Raw genomic sequence first — 26,071 nt, 5'->3', positions numbered from 1 at the left:
CATCTCTTGTGTATACATCGGAGAGAAGAACTGATACAGTCCAGGAAGAGTTCTTCCCATATTTCTCTGTTGCAGACCAACTCCCAATGATTCTCTCTCCTTGCCCTGTCTGGACAGTATGATTATCCCAGCACACAAGCAGTTTCTTCCTGTCCTAGAATAATCTCCATTGTTGGATCAGGGACACAGGTATGCAAGGTGATCAGATGCCCGCAGCTTTTGGCATCCATATAGTACACTTCACTGCATGCTCAGACTGCAGCTCAGCTAGCTTTCAGCAGCTCTCTGCAAAGGAGAGTTGACTTGCCAACTGAACACCCAAAAAAACTGCAGCTGCTTCAGTGTGCATTGAGTTGAATTTGCAGACCTGGGATGCAAGAATTGCTTGAAAACAGTGTCTGATCGAATTCCCCTTCTGAAATAGATAGATCAGAGTGGGCAAAGTAAGACCCTCTGGAGGCCTGTGGGTTTTGCAACCTTCTCCCAATTCCCCAAATCATCCACTCCTTTTTGACCAAAAAAAGAGGTGTTTGTGACTTGCTGAAGATTTCTGTGGACCTATTCATACCACACAATTACAATGCTTTTATTCCACTTTAACTGCTATGGTTCAATCACATGGAATCCTGACATTCACATTTTAAGGATGGGGATATAGAATTCATCAAACTACAAACTCCAGAACAGCATAAGATAGAATGACTGCAGTTAAAGTGGAGTGATAGTGTTACAATTGCTTGGTACGAATGGGCCCCAGGAGTGGCAATTCATCTTTTTACTAATCCTCTGTCCTCTGCACTGTTTAATTTTTTAAAATCATATTTTCAAAACTAATAATGGGTTGGTTTGTTTATTTGGTGTTTTTAGTGGTCTGTACAACTTTGAAGGAGGAGGCAGAAAATTGATCCAGACCCACCTTGTTGCCCAATGCAGGACACTTGCTGTAGAAGACTAATAAGCACAAGGTGAGCTTGAAAAGATATAGCAAAGCATGTGCACGCATGCGTAGTTTTTTAAACCAAAAATGGAACATGTTCCTCCTCTTCGCCAAGGCCCAATGACATACTTAATTATCCAGTACTGGTGAAATTAGGACTTTCCCTCTTTCCGTTACAACCTTCCTTCCCCCCAAAGTAGTGCCAATAACCTGCAGGGGCCCTTTGACACTAGATAATTAAAACACTAGGATTCCACTTTAATTACCATATTTGCATCTTATGGAATTCTAGAGGTTGTCATTTGGTAAACTGGAGCTCAATGCACAGCAGGTTTAAGCATCAGTCTATGACACTGGAGATACAGGATTTGAATCCTTCCCTCTGGTTACAAAATCTCTAGTGGGTGGACAAGCAATTAATAAATACTTCAGCAATTACAATAACAATAATAGTGATGCTGTTATAGAACTGCTTGGAACCTGCTCTGTTATCTGTGGTTTATAACTCATTGATTCATGATTTTCTGTTAGAATATGATTAATCGATGGTCAGAAACTCCAGGTGGCAATGCCTAGTAGACTGCGAAAGCAATCAAGATAATAATGATGACCGTGATAATGGTAATAATCATGATGGTGTGACGCAACTTGGAATGAGCCACATTATCTAGCATTAATCCAGTGATTATAAAATTCTTGGACAGAATGTGATCCTATGGTCCAGAACTTCAGTTTGTAGCACATGATAGACCGCCAGTGTTGATGGCGGTGGTGATGATGTTGATGACATAATTTCTGTTGGAAACTTATATCTTTGTAAGAGAACATTATATCTTCAGGAATTAGAATTGGACAGCTCTGTGACTTCTGCTAATGTCATTTCTACATAGGTAAGCCAGTGAAGTGACCAATGCACAATGGGACATGGGCTAGGAATTGCTGATTAGCATTGGTAGAGACTAATAAACATCAGGACACTCTTGCTGGTATGCTACTATTTTAATTATTGTGTGCCTCCAAGTCACTTCCAACTTATGGCGACCCTAAGAAAAACCTAACATAGGGCCGTCTAGGGCTAGGAGTGCTTGACTCACACGGTCACTCAGGGGTTCTATGCTGAATGGGAAATTGAATCCTGGTCTTGAGTCTTAGTCCAGCACTCAGACCGCTACACCAGGCTTCTTCACAATTTCTTAGCATCTCTGCTCCATACCTAAGTATGGAGCTTGGGCTGAATGGACCTCATAATCTCTTCCAACTTGATGATTCTTAAGATGATGGAGGATTCTTCTCAATAACAAGTACTGCTTGTTCATTTTTTACTCTGATTCTTTCTTCTTTCTCCTGAACAATCAAACATTAATACACTTTCTAATACTGTAGCTCTCTGGGATGCTCAAGGTTTGCTCTGCTGCATCCCTGATTTTGTGAAATATTGAGCTGTCAACAGGCCTCCCAGCTTGCTGAGGTGAGGCTGAGCCACAGCAGGCCTTGCAATCCCAAGCGTGAAAGATTCTAAATAACAGAGGCACCTCTACATTCACTTGCATTTTGGTCCACTGGTTAATTAGCCTTGTTGTAAAAAAAATCTATATCTCATAACATTACTGCAGCAATGTTTCCGCCGATTTCGTCTTGGGCTTCCTTTGTCTGTTGGATATGAATAGACCTCTCATAGTTAATTTTTTTTCTCTTTCTCTCTATTCGAGTATTTTAAAGACCGTGATTTAAATAGCTTTGAATTTATAATGGAAACAACCAGGAAGAAGTTTGGGAACAGGCTGTAGGTCGGATTGTAAGGTTTTGGAAGTTGTCATTTTGTCTCCAAAGAAAAGGAAGAACAAAGGATAGGGTTCTGGGAGATACTTCCTTTTTTAATATAAGAAAGTGGCCATTTATCTTTATATATATATATATATATATATAGAGAGAGAGAGAGAGAGAGAGAGAGAGAGAGAGAGAGATAAATGGCCACTTTCTTATATTAAAAAAGGAAGTATCTCATATATATATATATATATATATGAGATAAGATTTCTATTCAACAACAGGAGGATCTGTTTTTTTTACTAAATTACCTTCCCCAAACTAGGTTAGGGTGCACATTAGATTCACATAATACAGTAACTAATCTTAGTGCTGAGCCAAAGCAAAAGGGGAAGCTACTTCAGGAGCAACTGGTACGCCTATCTGAGGGACATCATATCTAATTTAATTGACATGGCTCAATGCTATACAATGCTGGGATGTGTTGTTTGGTGAGGCATCAGTATTCTTTGACTGCCCCATGATCCCAAATTAAAGTCCCCATGACCCCATAGCATTGAGCCAGGGCAGTTAAAGTGGATTCATTCTACAATGTAGATGTATCCCAAGATTTTCTTTTCCATTTCTGAGAGCCTTGGTGTTCTAACACTTTTGTTTTTAAAGAAGGATTTATAAGCATGCAACCACTGTAATGCATACCTTTTTTGGCCAAATTACATATAATGCTCTTTTTTTGCACATTACATTCACCAGCAAATACTATTTTTTGTTTCATTTCGGGGCTTTGAAAATTGAAATGCACATTAGGCACAAGTAAATACAGGTATGTCCTCTAAATATTTATTGGTTTGGATAACCTAAGATCCTAAAAGCTACTGAGGTTGCATCCCTATTTCCACTGAGCCTCTTACAAGTAAAACCATCATTGCCACCCCATTACTTAGTGTTCATCTTAGTTTGAGTCTAGACTTATGGTAATCATTCCTTTTTGGGCATCATCTGCTGTGGCTACAATTGTTTGCATGCTTACCATGGAATAAGATCTATGGAACTCAGTGGGATTTTAATAAACAACAATAAGATTATGTTGTCAGTCTTCGCTCACTCCAACATGTTTCCCACTTGGCCATTGTGAGCAATGGTGGCTGATGGCTTCCCAGATTGAAAATGTGAGGCACTAAATCTGAGAGCATTGCATACACAGTACTTCTGCATTCAGTGTTGTGATTTATATAGATTGGTGTTTGTCCAATTGTCCAGAATAGACTGTTCTTATTTGGGGGCCATTTGACGTGTTCCAATGTAAAGCAATCCTCCAAGTAGTTTTTCTTTGTCTCCTTCCTGCAATTGTGACAGCTTTGCAGTGAACTATTTCAGTTTATTCTACAAATATTAAACAAGAACTTTTTCAATCTGAACCAGGATCCGTCTAGGCTAGTCATTTCTGGGGAACCTATAAAAAGAGGGTGCAGACAACCCCACATCTCAGTTATGTACTTTCAGAATAATTATGTTGTTGGTCTTCGCTTACTCCAACATTTTTCCCACTTGGTCAAACTTCCTTAATCTGGCGTCATCGGACGCTTTGGATTACATTATCTTAACATGGGGTGTCCATTGAGCTAGTTTGTCTGAAAACCGTAGATAAACCTATCTGTTCCAAAACAATTCACTTCAAACTTCCTAAAATTGATGTTCATCGGATGCTTTGGATTACATTATCTTTTCCCAGCTAGCAAATTAATTAATCAGTCCTAAATCCATCTACTCCAGAGTTCCTCAACCCAATGGCATACAGATGCTTTGGACTACAAATTTAATCCCCCCCCCCCCCCAGGTTTGTTGGTTGGTGGGAATTAGAATCCAAAGCAAACTAGAGGGCACCAGATTATCAAAACTAGTCTTGTTAGCTAGCCACACTTTGTGATAAGTCTTACCATGTACCCCTGCCACACAGCTTGCCGGGGATAGCTTTGCCTTAGACCAGTGGCTCTCAACCTGTGGGTCCCCAGGTGTTTTGGCCTACAACTTCCAGAAATCCCAGCCAGTTTACCAGCTGTTAGGATTTCTGGGAGTTGAAGGTCAAAACTTCTGGCCACCCACAGGTTCAGAACAACTGCCTCAGGCAAACTAATCACATTCATTTTGTGAACAGAACTTTCCTGCAGCTATATAGGTATGAAAAACAGCAAGGTATTGCAATGGATACACTATTTATTCTATGAAATAAAGCCTTCCAGAATCAGGAGTTCTTTCAGTATAGTTGGAATCCTTAAACTAAGAGCTCTTTCTAAGTCAAGGACAAACTGCTCACATTCACTGTACATCAGAAGCCTGGAATGCAGCAGGATCAGAATCCTTAATTTTATCTCAGTGACAAGTAAAATGGAGACACAATGGTGGAATTATGCTAGAAAAAAGTAGGAGGCTTTAATGAGTCCACTCAGGCATACAGTTGATATTAAAGTTATCAAGGCAAGTTCCACTAGTCTTTCGGAAGTCATGGTTTTGATGGCTCACTTCTGTTATGCAAAAATGTAAAAATAGCCAAGATTGGGGTAGTGAGTACCCAAAGAAATTACAGTGGGATGAGTGGAGGGAAGCAACATGTATTTACTGTTCAAATTTATAGATTTAATATAGCAGATCAGGGCCTGAATTCTGTTGTGATGTTTTATTTAGCTTGTTGCAAATACCCCTGGCAAGGATTATTTAGCTTTACAATCAACATAACCAAACTATATTTCATTGTATTTGTTAATTTTAAAAAACTTAGGGAGAGAACATGAATAATCACTAGAAAACATCATTGTTACATGAGCATTGCTGCCATGTGTGAATTACTTTTAAATGGAACTTTATTTTGCCCTAATCCCACTCCATATGTAATTCACATGTAATTCAATACTTACCATCTTTGCATTTTAGTGGAACAATAACAAGAGGCAGGGAAGCTATTGCCTTCCAAATACTAGTGGGCTGAATTTCCTATCAAGCTCAACCAGTTCATCTGGTCAGTGGTGAGGAAGGAGTTATGATTCAACCACACCCGAAAGTTCATCTTCACTGGCACATTTATTGTTTAAGAAGAGGTGAATCTGAGCCATGGCATATGTACAACCCATGGGTTAATATGGCCTTGAACCGGATTAATAGAAGATACACCAGAGTTCTGTCAAAACCCCAGAGTAAAGTGTGACTTTGAGCACATGCAATCTGTGGTGCTGTTTCCTATTTGGGAAGTGGCCACAACTGTTTACATTGCCATCCTGCTTTACCCAGGCTCAGGCAGCACGGAAACAGAGGAAAACACTTACCTTATCCCATTGATCAGGCATTTGTGGTGTTCCTTAGGCACAAAAATGACACTGGACACTGCTGGACACCTATAGTGACAATATCCAGAGTAATGAGATAATCGGAAAAGGGAGGGCAAAAGGGGGGAGTGATTCCTCCTTCCCCTTCTCCTCTCTCTCGCATTGCTTTGTCACTGTGGATATTGTCACTGCATTTTTGTGCCTTGTGGGCACCCCAAACACCAAGTTGATGGTGGAAAGTTAAGAGTTGTAGTTGAGCAGCACCCAACTTGTTCCAGCACTTCTCAACCAGGCCGCTTCCTCCCAGACAGACACTGGGCTGGTTCAAAGTCATGCTGTGCAGCTGCCACCCAGCTCCTGAGCTGGTTTGGGGGCATGGAGTGTAGCCTCCAGTGATGCTGATCACACTCAAGAGCGCCATCATTGTTTCTGGCCAGTCAGGATGCACCCTGAGGTCCACAGCTTCTGCATCACTTCCTTAACATGTCTGCGTTTTGAAGGGATGCTGGATCACCTAGGAAGCTTCATCAAAAGAACATCTATGTATTGGTTCATCTAGCTACTTGCTTACTGTCAGCAGCTCTTCAAGGTTTAGATAGTGATTGTTCCTGGCACCACTTAGAGAATCTTGGGGACTTTCTATATTCAAAGGACTGAATTAGGGAGAATCCTTGAACAAAGATAGAATGTATGTTTCTGAAGTATCTCATTGTCCCTTCATGATAGCCTGAGTATGAGAGCTAGTTAAAAGGCTGTTCTTAGAAGCATATCAAATAAAGGAGGGTGGGGTTGTCTAGCTACACTTATGGTTTCCTAATGACCTGTTTTGTTATAGTTTTATTATGACCTGTTGCATCAAAGTGCAACTGTCATGGGAGAATCTCAAAATGCATTTTGGGCCTGGGTGTGCTTGCAGGTCACATTTAATATGTTCAGGCTTTGGTGTCTTTAAAAAAAAAAGCAGCCAATCCCATCCTGCACAGGGCTTATAAGGTACAGAAGCCAGCTTCAGAAGAGCCAGGATATTAAACTGTGGTTTGAAGCAAATTCAATATCCTGACTTGTTGTGAAATAGCAAAATTTAGCAGTGACGGCTATTTTTAAAAAAACTTCCTGGCTTGATCTTGGCTAGTGCAAGACAATGCATTATGTGCATGCCAAAAGGCAGGTTCATATCTTGGTTTATTAGCAGAGGTGTTAATCTTCTGACCAGGCCCCAGATGACATGACAGCAATACATGCCATACAATATGAATATTATATATGGACAAAAATGTATAAATCACTAAATTCTAACAGTGTAGGCAATGTTAGAAAGGAGTACAGTGGATTCACATTATCCGCAGACCCAATAGTCATAGTTTCACTTATCCACACTCCAAAACAAATTCCTTCCCAGAATATTTGTGGGCCTTTCTAGCTCCTCCATTGTGATAAGCTTCTAACTCAAGTACAGGCAAAATATAGGATTGGTTATTATCCATGGCTTCAGGTATCCACAGGAGACTGTACTTGGTGGAAATGATTTAACCAAATATTGCATTACATTTCTGGTGAGCAAAAGTGTGTTTTCACAGAATCACTTTACAGAAAATATTTTAGGTAGGTTATCATATTTTCAGGTGAAAATCCTTTCTCTGTATGTACATTTTCATTGGAATACATAATCTTTTGTAATCTCTTTTGTGGACTTTAAACCCTACACCTATTTTGCTGAAACAAAGACTTGTGGTGACTGCTAATCAGAGATATTTAGTTACTTATTAAATCTACAAAACTCTTGCCAAAGCTAGTAAATTGACTTCAGTGTACATATGGAAGTAGGGGAGTAAGCCATTTAAAAATTCTGCTCTCTTACGTTGAAACGTATATCCTGTTTTTCGTCCTTCAAAGTGATGGTGCTCAGAGCAAATAAAAATTGGACTAAACCAATAGTCAACCTCCGTGGAACGAAAACAAGTTATTCAACCATAGAAAGTACCAGTGAAACTTCCAAACTGACAAAAACTACAAGAGTTGAGTAGTAAAAAATGGAAATCTGTGCTGCAGGAAGGCCATTGCCTTGTATGAAAGGAGAGTCAATGGGGTGCAATGGAATTGTTTCTCCACTGAAAAGCCCTAAAAGCTAACCCCTTTCCAACCATTTTGGTGTTGGCTTTTAAGGAGGTCTTAAAACCAACTTTGATCTCAGCTGTTTTTAATTAAGTTAACTTTTGAATGTTTTATGCTGCTGCCACTGCTGCTCTTAAACTGTTGGTTTTAAATTGCTCTCGTTAGATATTTAAATTAATGTGTGTGGTCCTTGCTTTCAAAAGTTTTAAGCACAGTTTTACCTTTGATGGCTATTTTTAATGATCTGTTATCCTTTATGTACAAGCAGCATTTTCATCTAAGTTGCCTTGAGGGGCCCTTATCTTAATTTTATTGTTTTATTTTTAAATTAATTGGTGAAAGATGAGAACCGTTAACAGGGATCTTGAATTATGCCAGGAAGCAGATTAGCAACCAGTGCAGCTGGAACAGCATGGTAATATTGTACCTAACTTACCAAACATGTTTGGTTGTAGATGTGCAAGTCATAATGAGACAGCATGTCATTTGGCTTCAAACATGACATGCTGTTTCACTATGATTTGCACATCTGAGAATACAGTAGTTTATAGGAAAGTCGTTTTGAGTATGTTCCACTCAAAGAGAGAGGATGCAAGTTGTTCAGCATTGCTTTGGTCCTTACCAGGTCTGATGACCAGTCATCCAGCGAAGCTTGGTAGATTTAGGGCAGATAAAGTGAAGTTCTTTTTGAGGCAGACTGTTAAAAATTTAGAATTCAGTACTATGAGATATGCTTCTGGTATTCAAGAGAGGTGGCTCTAGGTCAAGACTGAACACATTCATGAAAGATGATACTGTCAGTGGTTACTAGCCATGATGCATACATGCATTATCTCCAATAACAGAGGCAGTCAACTTCAGAGAAGAACCATAGTGCAATAAATTAATCGGAATTATGTGCAATGACTATTAGAATGACTTGGACTATGATTGCGGATTGCGTGGTTTATAGTGATATTAATGTTTATAATGTTTTAATGTATTTAATGTTGATTTTTAATTTAAATGTATTTTAATTGTATAGTGTGGTTAAGGCATTGAATTTTTGCCTATCTGTAAGCCGCCTTAAGTCCCCTTTGAGGTAGAGAAAGATGGGAAATAAATACCGTAAATAAATAAATAAATTTTAGCAACCCCGTGAATTTCACAGGGTTTTTTTCAGCAAGGAATACTCAGACATATATTTATTATTTCCTTCCTCTGATATATAGCCTTACAGCAACTGGTATACACTGGTAGTCTTCCATCCAGGTCCCAACCAAGCTTGACCCTTCTTAGCTTCCTCTATATGTAAACTCATTGGAAACATGACCAGAAGAGTAGTGTTACATTCATGTCCTGCTGGTAATCATGTTTTTTTTTTCTATTCATCAGTAGCTGTTTGGCAACTGTATGGGCAGAATACTGGATGGGATAAACCCTTGTTCTCATCTAGCATGCTCTTCCAGTGCTCTTCCAATAGAATGCCATTTATTTTGAATATGACCTTTGCTAAGAATAGCTTGAATTGAAAATAATCAATTCATGTTAATATTCCACAGTCATGAAATTCTTGCTGTTCATGGATGGTATTCATGTAATGCTTCAAAGCTCGAACACCGTTTTACATGTCCATAGATGTAGAAGCATTTGTTGTTCATTCGTTCAGTCGTCTCCGACTCTTCATGACCTCATGGACCAGCCCACGCCAGAGCTCCCTGTCGGCCGTCACCACCCCCAGCTCCTTCAAGGTCAGTCCAGTCACTTCAAGGATGCCATCCACCCATCTTGCCCTTGGTCGGCTCCTCTTCCTTTTTCCTTCCACTTTCCCCAGCATAATTGTCTTCTCTAGGCTTTCCTGTCTCCTCATGATGTGGCCAAAGTACTTCAACTTTGTCTCTAGTATCCTTCCCTCCAGTGAGCAGTCAGGCTTTATTTCCTGGAGGGTGGACTGGTTGGATCTCCTCGCAGTCCAAGGCACTCTCAGAACTTTCCTCCAACACCACAGTTCAAAAGCATCTATCTTCCTTCGTTCAGCCTTCCCTAAAGTCCAGCTCTCACATCCGTAGGTTACTACAGGGAATACCATGGCTTTGACTATGCGGATCTTTGTTGCCAGTGTGATGTCTCTACTCTTTACTATTTTATCGAGATTGGACATTGCTCTCCTCCCAAGAAGTAAGCGTCTTGGTCAATTGGAGTTAAATTAGAACTAATGCATAGGGATAATGATGGAATCAGTGGTGGCAAACCAATGGTAACTTAAATCTTGGGAAAATGGAGGCTTATGGTAAATGAAGTCAGATATTTGAGTGTGATGATGGATGTGAATTGCTATCCAGGAGAAGGAATTCATTCTCTTCTGGATTTGCTGCGATTTATAATGTAGCAGTACTCTTGGACCTGACTAATTATGAATACTAAGAATAAAAGTGAAAAATACAAGTTTCATAGCCTATTCAAAATTCAATCTGCACAAAATTTTCATCTGTTTGTTTTGCACAGAAAATATTTTATGAGCACAAAGCAACATTTTCTGCACAGAAGAACCTGCTTTCAGTGTAGAAAATGCTGCTTTCTATGCACATCAACCACACTTGGTGCAGAATAGGTTCCCACATTACAACAATTTATATGAAAGAAACCACTGTTTCTGTTCAGGAAATAAAATATTTCTGCACAGAAAATGCTGTTTTATGAGCAAAACAGCTTTGTGAAAATTCTGCAGAATACTTCCCAAACTGTAAAATTCTGTTCAGTCCAGGATCCTTCTCATCAAGACTCGAGGGACACATTTGGTGACATTTTTTCAAACATTTCTGAATATTCTTGAAATAAAATTGCAAATAGTAGATATAAAAATGTAGAGAGCAGGTTCTAAACTTTAACATCCTTAGATCTGTGCCAGTTTAGAACCTGCTGTCTGCAATTTTTTTAAGTACTTGTGTTTTTATCAGTACTTGAAGTGCACCACGTTAGACACTGAAAACATGTTTAATATATTAATCCATCTTGAAGGACTAAATGTTACAGATCTAATATTACCAGTAGTTTCTTTCTCATATGACTCTTGCAAGATAATTCATTACATGTGATTGTTCACTTTTGAAAATGTAAGATGACAGTCATCTTTTTAAAGCATTTTTTTTTCAAAACTGTCTTCTAATTGAATTTCTTTGCCATTTTCCCCTTCTTCTATTCCTGACCTTCATACATATAGTGAATTGGTTTATTTTAAGTGAGATTTAAAATTAAAAAGATTGAAAAGCATGCCCTGGCTTTCTTCCCCTCTAGAATTTGTGCTACTTCCTCCAGTCTAAGTTTTAAAATAGCCTTTAATTGGCATTCAACAAAATAATTAGCAAATACATTCTTTATAGATACAAATAAAAGCTATAATACATGGCTGTATTTCATTACCAACAGGATACTGTTACATAGCTATTTGCTTTTAGGTTGGATTTTAAAAGTCTAATAGAAAATTGTTTGAATAAGTATGTGAAGAAAATTATTTGGATAAGTATGTGAAGTAGCTTTATTTTCAATTATTCCATTAGAACAATGGTTCTCAACCTTTTTTTTTAAAACCAGGGACCACTTGACCAGGGACCATGCTCCAACATTAGTACCAAAAGGGTTACGAATCAGTTTTTTGTCAACTTTAGATCCAGTTTGGTTATTTGGAGTGCTGATTCAGAAAATTGCATTGGATAGACCACATCAGCTCTAGTTTCTGATAAAGAACATATATGCCATCCAGTAGTCACAATCTGCTCACCAACAGAAAACCGTATTTAATAAGCCTTGACACTATAAGAGGGTTTCATGAGACCAGTCATGCTCATTGCAATGGTATAGTAATGGTGAGGCCATGGACCACATTTTTGTTCTTGAGGACCACTGGTGGTCTGTGAACCACAGGTTGGAGACCACTACATTAGGTCATCTACCTTTGTAGTTTTCATTCAGGTCATTTTATAACACCATATTAAATTTGGTATCTTTAGTAGAACACAAGAGCCAGTGTGGTTTAGTATATTACTGTATTTGGACTTGGGAGAACCCAGTGAGGACACCCACCAAGCAAGCAGTGGATCTTGAGCCAGTCATTATTGATCATCTTCACCGAATTTACAGGATTATTGTGAGAGTGAAGAAAAGGAAGACATGAGCTGTGCTATCCCGAGTTCATGGGTAAAAAGATAGGATATAAATATGTGGCACCTTCAGAGCATATGATCTTTTTTAAAATGAAAATTCCTTCCTCAGATATTTTACAATATAGTATAAACCCCATATCAATGGGGGGGGGGTACATTCCTCAGTTTCTCATGAATACATGAAACTGCAAATGATAGTTGGCCTATTGAAATAAAGGCCAAAGAATACCATAAAGTCATGTCAGGGAGAGGAGGTCATGGAAAAAAATAGTTTTTAAGGAGAGTTGGGATCTTTCGTTCAGGGCTCCCACTCCAAGCACACTGGGTAACACGTAGATTATTTTGGCAGATGCAGCCATGGTATTATATAAATATTTTCCTTATCATTTTTAGCCATGATTTTGGGGAGGAAAATATGTGAAAATCCTAATTTACATATTTATTCATTTTTTAAAACTAAAATATTTGGTTTAACTAATGAAAAAAATTGTTTATAAAGGCTTTTGGGGAAGAAAAAAACAGGGATTCTTCTCTGTCCCAATTTTTCCAGGCCTTCACATCTCTAATCATCTCAGACTTAATGTCTCACCCATGGCTCCTCTCCCCAGCCTGAAATATAGAGAAGTGAAAAGTGAGAAGATTGGGTGTTTTCATCAGTCCTAGCTGGAAGAACAAAAGTTGTAGGCTGGTATATATAATTAAGGATAAAATTGGCCAAACAGATAAGAGGAAGGTCAGGCCCAAACATAGGGTGATTTAGAGATAAGGATGAGATCTTTGTGCTGAATTTTTGGGACAAAGTTATTAATAAAGCTAGTGGCTTTACTAGTATAGGTACATACTAAACATTTAGGTAATATTTCCATGCACAGAACTTTTAGTATAATTAGCTATTAACTAAACCAGCTTAGAAAAATATCACCCATGACTCTATTAAGTTCAGAAAAAAATTTACACTACTAAAAACTGAGTGTACATTTGAAAAAATGCTTCAGTTCTAAAAATGGAATTGTAGTAAGGTGTATTGTTTAATATTGAAACCCTGCTTTTGAAAACTAGGAAAGGGACAGATGAGACCGGTATGTGACCTATAATGCAATTATATAGGAGGATGTAAAATTAGGAATAGAGGACTTTTGACTCATGTTGTGTTTTATGTCCCTCATTCCCTTACCAGTGGCCATACTGGATGGTACACATGGAAAACCATTTCGCTGAAATATCTGGAGGGTTTCAGCCTCTCCACCCATGAGTACAAATGACTTTAGTCCCCAAGGTGAAAGTTAAGTACTCTGAGAAGGACACTAAACTTCCATGTAATAGAAAAGTTCTATTTGCTATCCAGGACGCTTGTTGTGGTAGACTCTTATCAGATTGTGACTATATATAATTTAGATAGTATATCATTTAGCTGCTGTTGCATGGGAATTCCTCTGCTGTTAACCTTCTATTCTCATGTGGTAAAAGAAAGTGATGTAAGCACAACAACCACAAACATGAAAAGTTTTGATTATTCTGTGTATAGCAAACTGAATTGGGAAACAGGCTGGAAGACCTGTATTTCCTGTTGGCTCTTAGTTCTTTGATATCATCTCAAGGTTGCTTTCACCTTTTACAACCTCTCTTTCATGGGAAAGAAGTTGCCTCAAAACCAGGGGACACAAATTCCCAGGGGATACCCATGAATATCTCTCACTATGCATGTCCTCATCCAGTTTCTCTCGCTCCTCCTGTCTCACCACCTACTGTGGATTTTCCTGCTGATAGTATCTGTTTCCAACATGACCTTTCCTCCATACCTTGCTTTTTCTTCCCTGATTCTGGACTTTTGAAAAGAACCATACTTGATGACCAGAAGGCCTCTTGTCCTCAGTCATTCTTGTTATTGAGTCTCACTTTAGGAGAAAGGGTAACAACATGATGAAAAAGGAGGAGGAGGAGGAGGAGGAGGAGGAGGAGGAGGAGGAGGAGGAGGAGGAGGAGGAGGAAAAAGAACATGTGAAGGTGCAAGCCTTCGTTCACCCTATCACAGAGGCAAACCAAGAATGTTCAACTTGGAAGTCCCTGAACAGACTCAGGAGTGGAGTGAGTAGATCAAAAGACAAGCTGGCAAAATGGCACTACCTAAAAGAATACCACACCTTGTGTGACTGTGGAGCAGAACAGACAGCTCCACATCTGTATGCTTGTCCACCGTGCCCTGCCTCATGTACAGAGAAAGAGTTGTTGGAGGCTACAGACAATGGCATTGCTGTTGCCAGTTTTTGGTCAAAGGATATTTAGCCATCTGCACTCCTTCTATTTTTATCAATTTTATACTAATTTATGCAATATTTTTGATACAAAATAATATTAATCTCCCATGTATTAAGAGCAAACGTTTCTACCAAAGCCTGAAAAAAAAAACTCTTTACAACTGCAGTTCCCATAATATCCACCAGCTAAATCTTATTGGTTAGTCCTGGCTAGCATAGTCCCATTGAGCCAGTTGGATTTTCCTGTGTGATGCCTTAGTATGTAGTCAATAGGGGCTAGTCTACTCTGGCTTAAAGAACAGGATTGTATCCAGAGTCTGCAAAAGTAAAGTTGACTTCTCCCCACCCCACTTTTTTGCAGTCTTTTAATATTTTTACAGAAATAAAGGTTAGTACCAAGTTATTATTTATTTATTTATTTCATACATTTCTACCCTGCCCTTCTCCCTCTGAAGGGGGACTCGGGGCTCACCAGAACATTTTCCAAACTAACACATTTGTAAATGTCTACATTTAACTAGATAATCCATGTTAAAGTGCCCCAGAGCTACTCCATTGCAGCCCAGGAACATCCCTGGAGCCCTTTGGCCAGCCAGCAACACAGTGGACCGAGCTGAAGGTGTATTGGGGCCACCACTGTTATGTTATTAGAGACCTGGTGCTGATAATGCATTTCTGATCACGTGACTCGGGTTCTGGTGTAACATCATCAGATGCCATTATCAAACCTCTGAGCAGGAGCTGATTTCTGACAGTGATGCAACAATGGGTCCGTTGGAAGGGTGAATAGTGGATTGGGACTTATTCAGCTGTCCACGCATCTGAAACTCTGGAGTAAATCCCCTGTTTCCTAAAAAAAAGTTAGTTTGAGAAATCCTACCATTAATGGCTGGATGCAGCACTTCCGCGAAGGAAGAAATATTACTCAGCCATGCACCATCTGGACTCCCTGCAGCAGCTAAGTAGTGAATTCACTTTATTTTGGCCATTTAGACACAGGCCCCTTCCACACTGTCCTTATGTCCCATGAATTGATCCCATATTATCTGTTTATCTCAGTTATCTAGCAGTGGGGACTCATATAATCTAGTTTAAAGCAGATTATCTGGAATCGGATTCTGAGATAAAAGGACAGTGTGGAAAGGGCCTCAGTCTTAATTATACTAGGGAGGCTATGTAGTTCCATCCATCATGGTACTGGTACAGACTTGCTCAAAGCCAACCTTAAAACTCTGGCATAGACACTAAGAACTGGGAAGCCCTGGCCCTTGAGCACTCCAGCTGGAGGTCAGCTGTGACCAACAGTGCTGCAGAATTTGAAGAGGCACAAATGGAGGGTGAAAGAGAGAAATGTGTCAAGAGGAAGGTGCATCAAGCCAACCCCGACCGAAACCGCCTTCCACCTGGAAACCAATGCCCTCACTGCGGAAGAAGATGCAGATCAAGAATAGGGCTCCACACCTACAGACTCACAAAAATTCTGATCCTGGAAGACTATTCTACTCAGCCAACAAGGGATCGCCTAAGTAAGTAAGTCAGTAAGTAACAGACTTACAGTTCAGATATGCAACAAATACAACAAACACATGGGGGTCTGCAGAGGGCATGGTGGAGATGCCTACTCATAAGAAACAAGACATGTTTAGATAAATGTGCTCATTTCTTGGGTCCAAGGACCAAATCAATTCTAGGTAACCAAAACTGGAGAGCACTACAAGGCAGAAGTTCAAAAAAATCCTTTTTGACTACAATTCCCAGATCCAGGAATTAAAACAGTTATTTTATAGGGCACATAGTGACCATGTTAAGATTTTGGGCATAACTTTTGTTTGCTCTGGTATGGTATGCAACTCCTGACAAGTTTTTATTGCTATTGCTGTTCTTATCAGCCTCCAAGTCATTTCTGACTTTCAAAAACCCTAAAATGAATGCAGTCTTCGGGGTTTTAGCCAATTATTGTAGAACACAATCACATGTAACCCCACATTTCATTATTGTCTTTCTCTCGATCCCAAGCCACATTAGCCTTCCTTATTCTAGCAACTCTTCAAGAAATCTTAAAACTGACCTTGGGTCACCCTGCACCTTATGGCAGAACAGCTGTGAGTGAACTATGTTGAGCAATATTTCTTCCTTTTGTTTCTGAGGGTGCCAGAGTGGAACCTGTCTGAGTATAGGTAGAGGAAGTATTCACCAGGTTAGCCCTTTAATTAATGATCTTAGATTAAAAGCTGGATGGGATAGTGTGATAAAACATAAAAAACCAAAGGCTAGTGTTATGTAAATCCAGGCAGCGGAAGGTACTGCCATCCATTTTTCACTCAGTGACCTTCTTTCAAGTTTTGCATAGTGAGTAGGTTGTCAAGTGCAGAAAAGGAGGAGAATTAAAAATGAATTTTAAACGAAGCAGACAACTTGGCTGCTAAGTACAAAGATGTATGTGAATGTGTGGATAAGTGGGAGGTTGGAAGGGCAGTTTGAACTTCATTATGAATATTGCACAAGAGAATTTGTGGAGTATAATAAAGAATTTATGGAATCATGGAAACTGTAGCGTTACAAGGTCTTAACTTCTCTGCCAAAGGGTGTTGGTGCCCAGGACTCCCAGAATTCCATAGCATTGAGCCATGGCAGTTAAAGTGGTGTCAAACTGTATTGTTTATACAGTGTGTCAGAGGAAAACGGTACCTCTTAGGTTCTTCCAACCCATTTTTGGTGAACTTCTTGTTGCTATTGCTTAGTGGGTTTGGACCTTCAAAAATAACCGTGAGCTGGCTAAGTGATGCATGGGCAGTACAACACTACTCTTGACTTAATACCATTTGACACATTTATATCAAAATACAAAATGTGCTTTCTCGAATTTAGTTCTTTATTATGCTCTTCTACCTCATATTATAGGACAGCACTATCCACCACTAAACAATGGTACCCCCCCCCCCCAAATTAGTAGGATGAGTAACAAAATATTTATATATGTGGTCCAACTTTGGCAGTTTGATTCCACTTCAGCAATTTTCTTTTTATTTTTCAGAATCCTGCATTTGACAAAATATAAACATTCTCTAGATCTTTCAAACAAAACATAAGATTTATGGCATGCTTCCATTAGAAATTGACCACAGAATCACTCTGCAGGACCTAGCAATGTCTAGAGCAGTGTCCTTTCCTAGTTCATTAGGCAATTCTATGGTTTGCTTCTGCTGGAAGTGATTCATTGGCTAGAGATCACTATTACCCATGGTTTCATGTAGCTATGTGAACTCCTGGAAAGTATCCTTTAGTATACAGAAATAGAAATCATACTGTAGTTTGCACATCTTCCACTCAAATGCATGCACGATTCCGGCCCAGCTTATCTGTCCAAAAGGTATCTTCCGCCTCAGAATTTAAGATTGTCAAGGGAGGCCCTGCTCTCGGTCCTGCCCTCTTCACAGGTATGTTTCGTGGGGACAAGGGACAGGGCCTTCTCGGTGGTGGCCCTCCACCTGTGGAATGCTCTCCCTAGCGAGATTAGGTCAGCTCCATCCCTCCTCTCTTTTAGAAAGAAGCTCAAAACATGGTTTTGGGACCATGCCTTTTGGCAGTAGGTTTGGCAGTAATCATAATCTTGGAATTTTGACTATGATAGGCTTGGACTGGGTCATTGGTTGCTAAATCAGACTTTGATTCGGCTACATGATAATAATATTTTAAATGTATTTCAATCTAATGTTTTATATTTTGTATAATGTTGTACGTAATGTGTTATATGTTGTCGGCATTGAATTGCTGCCATTGTAAGGTGCCGAGTCCCACTTCCGGAGTTGAGAATGACGGGATAGAAATGTTGGAAATAAAATAAATAAATGTAACACCAGGGTGTGCACTTATTATTTATTTTATTTGAAGCATTTGTGTTCCGTCCTTCTCACCCCAAAGGGGACTCAGGACGGAGCACAACATATATATGGCAAACATTCAATGCCGAAACAAAACAAACTATAAATATACACAAACATTAAAATCTGTTGTATCCATTTTAAAATCAAATTCTTAAAACCATCTCAAACCAGCCATAGCAGATGGTTTCCTTTTATTTCCTTATTGCACTATCCCAAAGACTTCATAATACTCATCCCACTTTGCACCCACTGTGTACTATGCTACAAATGCAGTCATGGTTTCCTATATGATGCCTTTACTCTTGTTGGTTGTGTTACAGCAACCAATGCATTCACTGTGTGATGACAAGAATGAGTTAAAATTGAATTTTTCCTTTTATTTTTAATTCTTTGGTTCTGGTGACTGGTCAAGAAGATATAATTTTGTTCCAGCCAGTAAAGTTCTAGCTAGGTAGCAAGCTTGATCACGTTCTGTCTAACTCTAAAATTGACATCTTCTGGCTGCTTTCCCCACATCCATTTTGCAAATCAAATAGAGAAATGTCATGTTACAAATATCTCAGCACTGCTGACTAGCCGAATAGATTTTTTGGATTCAACGTGGGCTTCTTTGTGTCTTCTTTCCACTATAACACCTCAATATTTATAAATCACTGAAAAAGAGAAAGAAACTGGATGTGAGAAGGGTCAACGCTGTCTGATGTTAGGATCTTAAAATCAGTTTTCAGTCTTCCAAACAAAAGGACACAGTCTCTTTGCAAAAACAATTTTATTAACTTCCTCAAGGCTTTTCATTGACATAAAAGAAATGAACAGCTGAGTGTTTTGCAAACGTTATTGATTTTCAACTTCAAAGCAACTCTGGGATGTTGGATGCTATCATTTATTCCCAGTTTTCAGATGAAATCCAGGATTTGCTTATAGGATAAGGATGTGGAAATAAGAGGCTGAGAAAGCCAGAAGCCAAAGAAGGGGTCATTGTGCAGGTCATTTAAGTTCCCTGACAACATAAATACCTCATTCCTATTATCTGCAATACTAATGTAGTCGGAGACCTTTAAAATTCATTCTCAGCATGCATTACTTAGCACCTTCCCTTGCTGTTGGAACAAGAAGTCTGCTCAAATAAATTGTCAAAGATCACACCATAAGTAGGTGGCAGTAACAGGGAAGAATCAAATCCTTGAGTTCCCTTCTCACAAGTTACTGCCTTTGATGAAAAAGTGCTATTTCTTTTTTTTAATCTCTTGAAGAATTGATAAATTCTCCAACAGAAGTTGACCATAAAATCACTCCAAAGTGTTCTCTCTAGAAATCTGTAGATTCTCTAGCACAAGTCAATGGTCAGTTTTGTCCCTTGTAAGCCGCCCCAAGTCCCCTTGGGAAGATGGTTGGCAGAGTGTAAAAATAAAGTTATTATTATTATTTTATTAATTTTAATCTAAGGGGCCTAGGGATTCCTCAAGAGACCGTATTAGACAAACCAGTGAATAATAATATTATTAGGCCCCATCAACACTGCAATATAATGCAGTTTGAAACTGCAAGAGGAATAAATATAAAACCAAAAATGTATTCACTGTTCCTGAGAGTTACATCTACATAAATCTTGGATTATTAAAAATTAAATCTCCCACAATCCCTCAGATGTTTTACTACTGCATCACTACAACAGTGTTAGTACTGAGCTATGGTTAGTATAACGATTTTTCAAGTTGTAATGTGGCACCATAGTCCTTAAAAAGGCAAAGTAGAATGCGGTAAGGATATTACTTGCCCTTGAAAACAAATTATTGGACCCCTGTACTTTATGAACCTATGTTTGAATGTACTCCCAGTGTTGGCTCCCTTCTCCTTTCCTTGGCAGATTATGCTGTGGCTGAATTTATCTCAAGGTCAAGGACCATATCAGGATAGCGAACCTACATTTGTGATTTCCTCATTTTCAGCCAGCTCATTATTTTTAATCATGCTGATTTGGCACACCTTTACATAAACTTCACACACGTACTCACTAAAAATGGAGGGCTTGCAAAGCATTCAGCATTCATACAGAACTAACTGAAATTAATTCAGTTTTGGCTGAACAGTAATGCAAATATTTCTGTCCACTTCAGGACAGTTCCAGAATTGTGTAGCTGCTATTGGGAAAGAGTTGAAAATAGAAGATAGTCTTCCTGATTCATGAATTTACCAAGCACCATTATAGCCTTGAGTACATATTGTCCCTAAAAAGTGTTTCTGAAAGGTCAATTAGCCTCAGGGATTGCAACTTCTTTTTAAAAGGTTATTTCCCTCCCACCCTTAAATGTAATTTTCCCAGGTTTCACTATAGCTCCAGTCTCAGTTTCCACCTTTCTTGGTTATTGCCATTGGTGTCTGGAGCTTAGGCCTTGATTCTAGGAACTTCATCAGTCTTGCTAATTTTTCTGTTCTACAATGGTCCTACTCTACTTGTGCCGTGAAGCTCTCTAGCTTCTATTGCACAACATCAAACTACTTCTGGCGGAGCTCCGTGGTAGAAATAGAGTAAGAACATCATACACAACCACCGCGGCAACACGGGAGGCTTCCCATCCCACTTTCCTTTGTGGGATGAAGTCAGGTGATGTGGGGCATGGGGTGATGGGTTCTTCACACCCCACACTAGATTTGCCATGATGTGTGGCAAATTCCTTACATAATGTGATGAGGTTGTATGATTCTCTATGATTTTCTTATCCTACCAGAGAGAGCTATTCCATTACTGCAATGTATGATGCTCTATGATTTTCTTATCCTACCAGAGAGAGCTATTCCATTACTGCAATACAGAAGACCCTCAATTTTCATGGAGTTAGGGGCACAGGATCCCCTAAAAGAGGGGGGGGGGAAACACTAATAAAACAGCATTTCATTTACCTCTATTGCAAACACTGACCATATAATTGAGGTGGAGGACCTAAAAATGCCTAGAGAAGTGTTATCTCAAAGAATCTCTATGTTTTCCAGCATGATTCCCAGCAAATATTGACTTTAGAATCACAGTAGAAAATCTGGAGATTCCTGGAGAAAATATGAATCAATTATGTTAATAATCAATTCTGCAAAACTGAACCCCATGATTGTGGAAAGCCAACTGTATGTCTTTCTACCAAAGGCATGGTCCCTGGTGCTTACATTGGGTCATGGTATTAGAGCAGCCCTCCCCGCACCCCCAAAAATATTACGATTTTGGGGTCATATCGGTGAAGGCAGTCTCACAGACAATCTGGTCTGAAGCAGTTCAGAGCTTTCAAGGTTACAGCTAGCACATTAAGTCCAGAAACAGAAGTAGAGTTGTCGAAGGCTTTCATGGCCGGAATCACTCAGTTCTTGTGGGTTTTTTCGGGCTATATGGCCATGTTCTAGAGGCATTTCTCCTGACGTTTCGCCTGCATCTATGGCAGGCATCCTCAGAGGGTGCAGGCACACCTCACCCTCTGAGGATGCCTGCCATAGATGCAGGCGAAACGTCAGGAGAAATGCCTCTAGAACATGGCCATATAGCCCGAAAAAACCCACAAGAACTGAGAAGTAGAGTTGTTGCAGATGACAAAGGACCAGCTTAATAAGAACAAATAGCTAGTCCCATTTTATAATTCTTTGTCCTTTTTACTCCAGCAAAATGACTCTTTTCGGAATGACATTTATAACTGATTACCATTGTCTGATTCCTTCATTATCCTCTTACTTAATCAATCCTCTAGTCCCTGGCCCAGGCCTAATATGATGTATTGACTACGCATAAAACATGGAGGGGTGCAGATGTAAAATGCAGCACTGTCAGAGATGCTTTTCCTCCAGATATTTGAACTGTTGTTCCTCCAGAAGTTTCGGAGCCCCAGGCTGGGGAGGTTGGCAGGGGTAGGATCCGTTTGTGGAGAAGTAGTTTTGAGGAGAGGAAGTGGGAAAACCTATGGTTTTGCTTGCCTCCAGTGAATCTGGACTGTGAAGTGGGTGGGTGGCAGATCTGTATCTATAGATAGGTCTCTGGGTGATTTACAGTAGATTTACAATAAATACTTCCTGTTTTTCACCAATCACTACAACAATATGACTACTCTCCCTAAATTATATTGTTGGAATAAAGCAGGCTTGGGAGAAGTCATCTGTTTGCACTTTCTCTTCAGTGAGGAGTCAGGTAAATACCTGACTCCTCTGCGCTCCATTTCTCTCTGCTACAACAACACTACTGCAACACTGCCACAATGGAGACCCAATGAGTTCTGCCAGAAGTAGCCCTGCATCATGTGATGGGCTCAGAGGGTGTCTGTTCCAGTAGCAGAGAGAAGCAGGGAGAAGACACTCTTCTCCCTACATCTGACAAGGTCCTAAGTGTAAACTAGAGCTTGGGTCTTTAAAATCCTGGTTCAGCACTCTAAATATTACACCCCCAGCTACTAACTGTGCAGGCTGGAAGATTCTGGAAAAACTACTGCCCCAAACTCTGCTTTTCTTTTAATTGGTCATATTCAAAGATATGAACGGTGCTTTCTGATAGTCAGGGACCTCCAAAGTCTGTTCCTATCAATGCATCTGGAGGGGATGACTGGTGTAGAGTCTTCCATCAGAAACCCTGAATATGCAGTTTTCTAATTTTATCTATGCAATGCATTTGCAGCCTCTTTCACATACATTTCTGCTGTTCAACAAGCAATGGACCAAAGGGGGTCAGCTTAGATCTGTTCTTCTCCATCACTCTTTCTAAAATCATTATATGTAGTGAGAAAAAGCCTCCGTTGTTGTAGTAACCATGCCACTGGATGGGACCTCACTCTGTGAAGACTGTGTTGATCGGCTGTGCACCAAACTCCACACATTAAAAAAAATTCATGCACACGCATCTTCCAAGAAAAATAAAAACAAACCAACACAAATGGAGAGTGAAAGAGAGAAATGTGCCAAGAGGAAGGCGCGTCAAGCCAACCCCAACCAGGACCACCTTCCACATGGAAACCAATGCCCTCACTGCAGAAGAACATGTAGGTCAAGAATAGGGCTCCAGAGTCACCTACATACCCACCACCAGGACACCACACTTGGAGGACAGTCTTACTTGGACAACAAGTGATTGCCTAAGTAAGTAAAGTAAGCAAGTGAGAAAAAGAACCCCGCAAAGACCTTGCCTCCACCATGCATGCCATAAGCCTAAGCTCAAATTGTTGCACCATCTGAAGATCAAAGCAAGAGTAAGGCAGCCTCAAGGAGATCCCTTCTCTGGTTGTAATCATCAGTCAGAGCAAATACCAAGACATGGTACTTTCTAACCATAGAGATAAAATCTTGCTTATCTTGGTATCTGTCTAAAGTGGGTCATTATGTGCTGCTTCCATCACACATATATAAAGAGAAGTGAATAAAAGCTTTTCTTAACAGACATCCCCCTTCACACACATATTCTTCACTTGTTGTATGGAATCTAAAAATACATTTTTTTCTTAAAGGAAATGCTCCCCCTTCTATGTAAATTGCATCTTTTTAACTGGCCATTAATTGAATAGAATGTAGTTATCCAACCTTTGGTTATCAATCTATCTCATAGTTTGCTATGGAAAGAAGGCAGGAAGTTATTAGCATCATTTTCTGTAGTTTAAACATTAATTATCATGGACTTGAGGGGAACTGAAAGGGCTATTAAAGCAGTTCATAAATTTAGGCCAGATCTTGCACATTTCTTGTATAGTGGCCTAAATCCAGTGTCGGCTACAGGCAGCCCATTGAATCATTTATTGAGTACATAACTCAAGGCTTCTATAAATCACCCTGGACAAACATCTTGTAGTTTCTCAACTAATGTATGGCCTTAATATTTATTTGGGGGGACTATAATGCCTCAAATTGACACCCAGCTAAAGTGCCTGTTGGCCATATTGGAGTGGGGTTCAGGCAACTGAGGTCCACCAAGAAAAACTTTTGCATATTATTTTATGCTACTACTTCACATAAAAGTGCAAGTGGCATATTATTGTTGTTTTTAAAGGAGGAAATAATTTGCAGAGAATCTAGACTGCCCATTGCCACTGTCATATAACAGTCACAGTGGGAGCACAGCAAAAGTGTGAAAAGACAGGAAACCATGGGTGAAGGTGGGCAGTAAGAGAAAGGAGTGAAATGTTCTTGTTTTTATTTTGCTTCAGGTCAATAATTGTGCTTTGTGTCCACTGCAAGTTCTGTGATGAACAAAGCCAATCCCTTAATTTCTGCAAAATGTCAAAATGCCTTTCCCAAATCTTTAGGGAAAGAGTTCAGGAGCTGTTTCAGAGACTTTTATGGGCATTGCTGAATGTTTACTATGAGTTATAGAGCAGCAGAGAAGAGCTGCAAGACACATCCTTATGATGGAGTTAGGATTGCTTGGACTTGCACACCAGTTTCTGGGATTCTGATCCCCAAAAGCAGGGTTTTGGGACCCTGCATAATAACTCCTAATTGGTATAATAATAGCAATATATTGTACAAAATATGAGAAATTTTGGAGCCCTCAAAGGTGCAGCGGTCTAAACTGCTGAGCTGCTGAACTTGCTGACCAAAAGGACAGCGGTTCGAATCCAGGGAGTGGTGTGAGCTCCCACTGTTAGCTCCAGCTTCTGCCAACCAAGCAGTTCGAAAACATACCAATGTGAGTAGATCATCCAGTGGGAAGGTAACGGCGCTCCATGCAGCCATGCCAGCCACATGACCTGGGAGGTGTCTATGGACAACACCAGCTCTTTGGCATAGAAATGGAGATGCACCACCACCCAGAGTCAGACATGACTAGACTTAATGTCAGTGGAAAACCTTTACCTTACTATAAGGAATTTTGCTTAACACTGCAGATCTGACTTATTTTAATCACAGAATTTTGTTCATTTTCCCTTCTTTATCATTAGAAGCATAATGATGCTGATTGGTAGAGGCTTGTTTTGCTCTGCATCCTGAAGACCAACTGTTGCAATGCAATAGTCTGGCACCAATGGATGTAATGCAGAAGAATTTGCATGGGACAATGTAGCCACTTCTTCAATTCATGGATGGCTGAATCTGTGGATGCAGAACCTGTGGATATAGAGGGATGACTGTATTTAAACTAGATTTCAGATAAGCAGATCAAGCAACTTAAACAGATTCCATGATTTTATCAGTAAGCAATGCTCTTGTATGTCAGCTCAAAACTGAGTGCACAAGAGCAAGAATTGTTTTGCCCAAGTCAATCTTCTGTCACTTTGTCAAAGTATTGTTTTAATTCATCAACTATGTGTACTTGGAAGCCGTTTCTCCTTTCCTTTCACCTTGGGAAGAGAAATAAATCTGTTTGCATTGTTAAGTAACAGGCTTTGGTCTTGGCAAGAACTTATATGTACTATTCAAAAGGAAGCAATATACTTGTAACCTATTCTGCAACTCTGACAAATAACAAGAGGCATTTTTTAAAGTTGTACGTCTGTATGGCTATAGTTTCATAAAGATTTAGGCTTTTGAAAGTGGAAAGTGGCATCGGTGAGGGTATTTTTTGGTTTGTTGTCTGTGCTGTTTTGTTACTTTCTGGCTGGTTGCCAGAGTTAGATGCAAAGTCAGATACAAATTCCAGCTGAGTGGTTTTTCCAGTTGTCCTAGTAGCACAATATGTTATCAGTTTGAAGGCTATCTTCTCTTTCGA

General features: G+C 39.6%; 1 protein-coding gene across 2 annotated transcripts in view; it reads left to right on the top strand.

Moving 5' to 3' along the window:
* Nucleotides 1-26,071, top strand: part of GPRIN3 (GPRIN family member 3) — a 43,690-nt gene that overhangs the window by 7,404 nt on the left and 10,215 nt on the right. Inside the window, exon 2 of one of the 2 annotated variants that reach the window (XM_060779245.2) lies at nt 868-965. The exons of the other annotated variant lie outside the window; for it this stretch is intronic. The gene's annotated coding sequence lies outside the window, so the exon portion shown is untranslated. The remainder of the gene's footprint in view (nt 1-867; nt 966-26,071) is intronic. 2 annotated transcript variants of the gene reach the window in all.

Source organism: Anolis sagrei, chromosome 5, assembly GCF_037176765.1.
Source record: "Anolis sagrei isolate rAnoSag1 chromosome 5, rAnoSag1.mat, whole genome shotgun sequence".
Classification (NCBI taxonomy): Eukaryota; Metazoa; Chordata; class Lepidosauria; order Squamata; family Dactyloidae; genus Anolis; species Anolis sagrei.
The sequence above is the reverse complement of the archived record's forward strand: the minus strand, read 5'-3'. Positions and strand labels throughout refer to the sequence as shown.